The sequence below is a fragment of the Mercenaria mercenaria genome, unplaced genomic scaffold (genome assembly GCF_021730395.1).
Source record: "Mercenaria mercenaria strain notata unplaced genomic scaffold, MADL_Memer_1 contig_1719, whole genome shotgun sequence".
Taxonomy (NCBI): Eukaryota; Metazoa; Mollusca; class Bivalvia; order Venerida; family Veneridae; genus Mercenaria; species Mercenaria mercenaria.
The window spans coordinates 15,729-23,592 of record NW_026459720.1 but is presented as its reverse complement, the minus strand read 5'-3'; positions in this window follow the sequence as shown (position 1 = coordinate 23,592).

Here is a 7,864-nt window from a genome sequence, read left to right as displayed (position 1 = left end):
GCAAGCAACATGCTTAGCGTAACCGCTGGAAAACCACTATTCGAATGTTCGGCTATAATATAACAATAGCTAAATCCCACAAAGGAATAATGCAGGTGGACAAGCGCAAAAGTGAAAATGATTCATGCCACTGACACTGAATGGTAAGAGCAGGGAGACATGGGGATAACTGCAACAGTCGGTTTGAGACCTGATAACCCGACAGTATAAATGCTAGGGTCACCAGACGTTCATTTATACGATAAACAACAAACTAAACACTTTGACTAAGCAAGAAAATGGGTTTTTGTTGTAGCAGAATTAAAAAGTGATCTAAGTGACAATGTTAGTTCGACAACAGAAGATCTACGGTAACTCATTTAATAAGGAAAGGTTTTGGTAGATTCTTGTCAGTCGTCGCAAAAGTACATAACAACTCAGAGAAAGCACCTAACTACGTAAACAACAAATGTCTCCTTTATCACTGCTAAACTTGGTGAATCCCCATGGGGCATGGTATACTTACAGCAAACATAACCTTTGGGTAACCATACAGATAAGACACGAAGTTCTGTATTGACCGAACATAACATAGATGGTATTATTGAGTTGATTTTCTTCCAGGCTCATAAGTGAAACCTTATAGTGATAACAGTATCTGACTAACAATGGTGAAAAGAATTAAGTGTTTTTTAAAGGACAGTCAAATTATGCTTGTTGTTGACGAGTATGGGCAGTGACAAATGGAGGTTATAAATTTCCACCTGAAAGTGAATGTATTGTTCCAGGAAAACGTAGACATTTGTTAAAGAACCGTGGGAATAATAGAAGGGTCCGTAAATTTTTTGTCAAAGGGAAGGTGTTAGGGTGTGCCAAACCTCTCTTGTTGAATACATATTTCAGGACTATACCGATAAGAGTGATGAACTTGACAGATGAACCACTCAAGGTTTACAAGAATACTTTAAGTACAACCTATAAAGTGTGAAACGGCCATGTATAAAGTACATTTGTGCAGAAGTGCAACGAAATCAAAACCGTTGACGGAATTCCTGAACATTTAAGACGGTTTTTGAACGGGCACACAGTAAATCTTACTTCTCGAAGCTAGTGAAAAGTCCCAAAGTGGCAGGAGTTACTCTCTAAACATCAAAAGTCGTTCTATACCACAAGGCCCGAGATGACATTGGTAGAACTCCATTTAGTTGAACCAACAATAGATACGGGACAGCAAAACCTATAAAACAAGCGCCCTATCGTGTTTCCATATCGCGAAAAGGGAGGCGCATAAACGGAAATTCAAATATGCTGGACAAAGACATAAAGTGAAACCGTCAATAGCCCATAGTAGTAGCCCAGTAGTTAGTGGTTACTAAACCCAACGGTACCATAAGAATTTGTTGGTGATTTCCGGAAATTAAATAGTTTATTACGATTAAATGATAAGTCAGCCGTTATACCAAGGAAAGACGTACACCCCTTGATGCCCTTTCAGGTGCTTGCATGGTTTAGGTGTACTAGACAGTAAGTCATGATTTTGGCAAGTAGGAATGGACGGAAACCTGACAAAGGCAAAACATCATTTTCCATACAAGGGGGTGGACATTGGCAGTTTAAGTCATAGCCATTTGGACTGTGTAATGACTCCCGCCACCTATGTAGGAGCCCTTTGGAAAGAGTTGTAGGAGGGTTACTGGCAAATATGCATTGGATTTATCTCTAGACGATATAATTCGTCCTTCTCAAATCCTTTGAGGAACATGTAGAGAGTCTTGGCAAAGTGTTTGATATAATTTAGAGATGCAAACCTAAGTGTTTAGTCCGAAAGTGCAACCTTTCCAGATTCATGTTTCTTTTCTTGGTCAACTATAGGAGCCGCCGGAATCGAAACTGATCCAAACAAGATAGAGGCAGTATAAATTTGGCCATTCCAACAGTGTGTAAGTCAAATACAGGGAGCTTTAGATTTTGCTGGCCATTTATCGAGATTGTACGCACAATTTGCAACTAATTAGCCAAACCTATTGCGATAACTGACAGAAAAGGTGTTTGAATTTAAATGGAACAGAGTAAGCATGTGAATAGCTATTTCTACTAAATAAAAGAGCACTTGTTCATCTCCTATTTTGGCTTACACCAGTTACACATGGACAAGTTTATTCTTGACACAGGATGCAAGCGCTAGTGGGTATAAAGGATGCTAGTATGTCCAAACAATTTCAGACGGCCAGGAGAAAAGTCATTATCATCTACTGTCAGCAAATGCCTGTTCGAAGCATAAAGGTCATATAATTGTGTAACAAGAAGGAGATTACATGGCCAGTAATAACGCGGCTATAAACAAATTTCATCACTAGCTTTATGGTAGTCATTTTGTGGGTTAGACGGATCGTGGCGCTTTATCGGAGTGGCTAGCCTAACTTTAAATCTCCGGGAGGTGCCAAATGCAGATGGCTAGTAATATTATCGCAGTCCTACATGGTTATGACATTCGACATAGAGCGGGACATGGTCGCATTCCAAAGCAGATTGCATCTGTCCAAGGAGGCCAGTGTTGGCGCGCCTTCGTACGGCAGGCGTAGCAGAAGAAAAAATTCGCAGGAGAGAGTCAGAATTGTATTGGATGAGTGGAAAGCAATGACCTCGGAGGGATCTAGTTGGCTTTGACCCTCTGCCGAACGGGGCTTCCACGGGAAAATGAACAGAGTTTGAATATTGCACGATGAAGCCAAGTGAAAGAAACTGAGATGATAAAGGAATGAACCCTGATCGGTCCGGGGCGGGGGGGTCCGTGACGGTTAGCAGGAAGATAGGACAATGTTGATACTTGTAGTACTGATGCAAGCTCTCGTATAAAACGGCCGAATGATAGATGTTGGTTAGGGTATTTATGTACAGATAAGTTGAAGTGGCAATACTACTGATGCAGTCTGATAGTGCAGAGTAGGTGGCAAGTGGGAGCAGGTACTCGGAAGATGAGCAAGCAAGTGAAAGCGCGGCTGATGTGAGCGGAGTGATTTTGGGCCGGGGAGGGGTGGAGATAGGGGGGGAGGGGGGGAGCTTGGGGGGACACAAAAGGAAGGAGAAACGTTAGTACGGCCTGAAGGAATGTCCTAATATGTGATGTCATGGAGCTCAGATGAGGAAATCAACTGAAAAATAGGGTTATCGTCAGGTTGCCGAAGCTAGGGCTGATAAGTTGGATTCAGAAAGTCGATGAAAAGAAGAACATAGCCAGTAAAAGGGAAATTAGATGGCCCAAGGAGTCACGTGAGTCAAGCTAAAAAGAGTGAAGAGGAATCAAAGCGGGGGGGGGGTTAGTGGCAATAAAAAACTGGAATTGTGCGAGCAGCGATTCAGAAGACAATGATAGGAAATAGAAGATTCGGCAATAAGGGGCTCTTCTAAAAGTGATAGGTCACTATTGGCGAAGGCTGGAGAGCGAGCGAATAAAAGTACTTAGTACATAACGATCTGATGGCAGCGTGTAGCATGGTGAAGGATCAGAAAAGTAAGGCAATAAGCGCAAAAGGGCCGCGGTGCGTAACTAATTAATACGTCAATAGTGACAGGGGCCGTGGGGTAGACTAAAGGTAGGTAGGAAAAGGCAGTACCTTGGGGTAGGGAAGAGTACGGCAAAGGAACAATAATTGCCTGAACGTACAGTAGTCGAGAACAACGGAGTGGGCAGGGGCATAGTCGACTGATACCACTATGCTTACAGTAAACACGTAAGTGAGGCTGAATGGAGGTGAACAGAAGTAGACTAAGGTAGCCATATATCAAATATACCATCAACATGATAGTAAACAGCGTGCTTAGAGACAACTCAGTTCTTGACAACAGCGTAGATTAAGGGCAGTTGGAGTTTGCGACGTAGAACAATGTGTATAAAAGTATTTGTGATCTAGTACCAGAGTAGGGGACACGTCTGTAAGCATTCTAAAACAAAAGCCATCGGGGGAAAAGAGCCAAAAAGCGTCGACAAGCATTCTAATAGACATGTTTATCTAATTCATGTAGAGACGATCTGGGATGAACATGATATCAATCGGGGAGTCCATCAAAGTTACTTAAGTACGTAGCAAGGACGGATGGTCTAGTTATAACAGTTGAGACGAGGGTGTTCGAGTGACCTGTACCAATTTTTCTCAGCTTGAACATATGAAAGCAGCGAATGGAGCAAAGTAAGAAAGACACATATATTCGAATAACCCAACGAGAAGCATGGACGGAGCAAGGGTATACCCTCTCACCCTAGATGCTGATAAACAAGAGTAACCCGAGAGGCATAGGCGACCTAAAACACGTTGACAAGAAGAGTCTTTAATGACGCTAGCTAGAGTATCAATGAAGGGTTAAGGCGAAGCCTGGTCACCTTCATGCGACATTGTCATGATGGTATTGGTAGTCGTACGTTTCAAACGGTAAACGTCCAACTAAGACTTCAGTCTGAGGACGTAGCACGACAAAGTGCAAGGGTCAAGGCGTAAAGTTACTCACCGGGGTTGAGGGGGGTGGGGGGGGGAAGTGGGAGGGGGGGGAACGCTGGGCGTGGCTTAGAATAAAAGAATATAGTGGCGTTTGTACCAGTAGTATAGGCAATACTGTGGAACTATCCTAGCATTAGCTTGGTGAAGTTGACATTACAGGCACCACGGCACCAAGGGTAGGGCACATAGGCACTGGATGCTCAAAAGATCGAATTCTGAGCGTTGGTTACACATCAGAGCAGTGGGATTGAACATTCTACCAGTCACCTCGGTATGCGTAGCGCGCGCTACAATTAGGCATAGACATATTACTATCATTACTATATAACTATTTAAGGACGTAAAGAATGCATCAACGTCTGGTATTACGGCATGCATATGTCTGACTCAAAGACTAGAGCACAACTAACTTTACACTATAATGCGTTTACGCTAATGAGTCTCTTCGAATCACGTACATATTATTTAGTTGCGAGGCTAATTTAGTTCATTATATACTACTAAGGGTACTTAAACTTAGTTGGCTTAACGACACATTGGGCAAAAAGGGCTAGAAGTGCAGGACCTTTGCGGAATGACATAAAGCGTAACCTGGATCCTCGCATTCGACGGTTGTGCCGACCAGACAACATAATTCTGCGCTATGCACAGATGTTTATATAAAGTTACAAGGCTAGGTAGTGAGGCAGTGAGGCGGAGAGTGTTCGTCAGAGCAAAGCAAGCATATATTTGTCACTAAACGACTAAGTAGATAGTAAGTGCGCGCCTTCATAACAACAACTGAGTCTAAACGAGCATGAGTATAGTCGGTTATAACCGACAGCAACACAGTAAAAACTTGTAATGAAATAGGGCAGAGTCAGCAGGAATCATGAAGGTTCAAAGGAGACACAAGCCTCCTGAGTCAATAGCCAACCCAATGTGCATCACAAACCGAAATTATACATAATGAGAAAACTACATGTTTAGTATACAGCTAAGATGCAACTAATGCAAGTTATCTATGATGCGGAAGGTGTTCAATTAGACGGGTCGGCAATTACTTCTATATACGCGATAGGAATAATGCGGATATGTATCTTTCTTGATGGTTATTTAAAGACCTTGAGCCTAAGATAAGCTGAGGCCCTTGCAATGCAACATTGTAATGGTTATGTGGAAAAAAAATCTTACAGAAGTTCGATGTTATGCTAATAGGCCGGTAGCATGGCCAAGGGTAGGAATCAACATTATAATCATGAAATTTAGCGCATAAGTTGGTACAACATCAAGACCGTTAATTTTGGGGAGCTATAGGCACACGAGAGTGCACGCATTATAACCGCGAGACAGTCCAGCTACGTCAGTAATTCCTTAGGGCATACATGGCCTTCGAAGTTTATAATTTTGTATGATGATGCTACGGAATTAGTCTTTTAAAAGAACATGTCTATAGGGCGTCAGGACGTTATGGACGAAGTAATTACACCACTCATATAACAACGGTAGATTCCTAAAGTGAAGCAGAGCCCCCCACCTGGATTGTAAATGAGATAGTCGCTTAATCGACTTAAGGCTTAGAGCCGACTAGTGGGAACTTCGCTTGATCATTTGAGCAAAGAACAGTAAGAATTTAACACTAAGCATAACTTTGCCATCTGTTTAAGTCCTTCACACTGATACCGCCGTGATTTAATCCGTATTAGGCATACTCACTCTCAGTAAGAACACAATTCAGCATCATTTTCCTTTTAATAGAGCATGAAAACATTCGAATGCATTTCAGACAGAAATTTTTCCACGTGTACAAGGTATTGAACGCCGTCTGAATGTAGCATGTATAACATATCCCATAACATGGGGGGGGGGGGGGAAGGGTGGGGGGGGAGGGGGGGGGGGGGGGGGAAGGATGGGCAGGGGGGGGGGGGCAATAGGGAGAAATGGGGGGGGGGGGGGGGGGTGGGGGGGGGGGGGGGGGGTATGAGTGAGTAGAGTACTGTATTGGATGGGTAAGAGAAAGGGTTCATTGGAAGGATAATTAGATAGTCAACATGTCAATAAGGGGCAGAACGTGAGAAGTGAGGCTGTATGGAGAAACCTGCGAAAATACGATCATGAAGTAGCGAAAAATAAAGTGGCTCTTGTTGAGCAGGGGACGATGAAAAAGGTTAATAAAGAGACTTGGAGAATCTAATTAATATGGGTGGGCAAAGATCATGATTAACAGATAAATATTACACTTAAGCACAGTGCTACCTAAATATACAGCGGTGTGAGTACAGCAGCGAATGATGACAGGAGTGCGAGTATCAAGATAGAGGGATCCATGCGCTTATTATTGAGAACCAGCATAGATGTGGGCGGGGAGGGAAAATGGCATGTCGAAGTATTATACGTGTTCAAGAGCACAATTTAATAACAATGCGGGAGTCTTTAAGTGCGCTGGACACAAGGTAACTTACCATAGATAACACGCTTTGAAGTGCTTTAGCGGGGATAGGGTGGGAATTTGGGAGCACAAGTCGCAGGTGCCACCGAGCTTCAAAGTGTTTCACAGGCAGTGGACCCAAAGACCCAGGCTGTCCAAATCAAACGACAGAGGACATTTCACCTTGCTGACCCCGAGAAGCAAACTCAAGGGGCTTATGCAAATATCAGGAGTGGAAACGGGTTGTGCAGTCCAACACGTTACGACACTACGGTAACCGTAAGATGAAAATAATAACAGTCCAATTAGGCCAAAGTCCTAGATACTAAATTAAAGGGGGGGGACATGTTGGCGCTGCAAAAAATACATAATCCCCTATCATATTTCAGATACAGAACTACCAGAAGTTTTCAGATGACCACTCCAGTACAATCACCAGCACTAGATAGACAAAGAAATTGAAAGTAAAGAAAGAAGGTTAGAAAGAAAGACAAGGGAAAGCGAAGAAACGAACAGTGTGAGGATACCCTAATATCGGTAAAGTAAAAAAAGACCGAAGTGTTAGACAAGAAAGACAAGACAGCGAGAAGAAACGAACAGTGTGAGGGATTGCAAAATATAGGGAATAAGACAAGTGCAATGAAAAAGAATGAAGAGGTAATTGAAAGAAAGAAAAACCGTTCATAAAGTGAATGAAAAAGTAGCCAAAAGAAAGACGTCTAGTGTAGAGTAAAAAGTGCAAAAAGATCAGGGTGGAAATGAACAAAATAAGAAAGGAAAAGTGAAAGCAAAGAAAGACGAAAGAAAGAGGAAGAAAGGTAACTATAGTAAAGATTCTGAATGTAACTGGAAATAAGAAAAATGGACTAAGTAAATGAAAAAAAAAGAACGGATGCGAAAAAGAAGGAAAGATAAGAAAGTGAAGAGAACCGAAGCGTCTATAGGAAAGATTCGATGTAGAGAAAAGACACAGAACGAGTGAAAA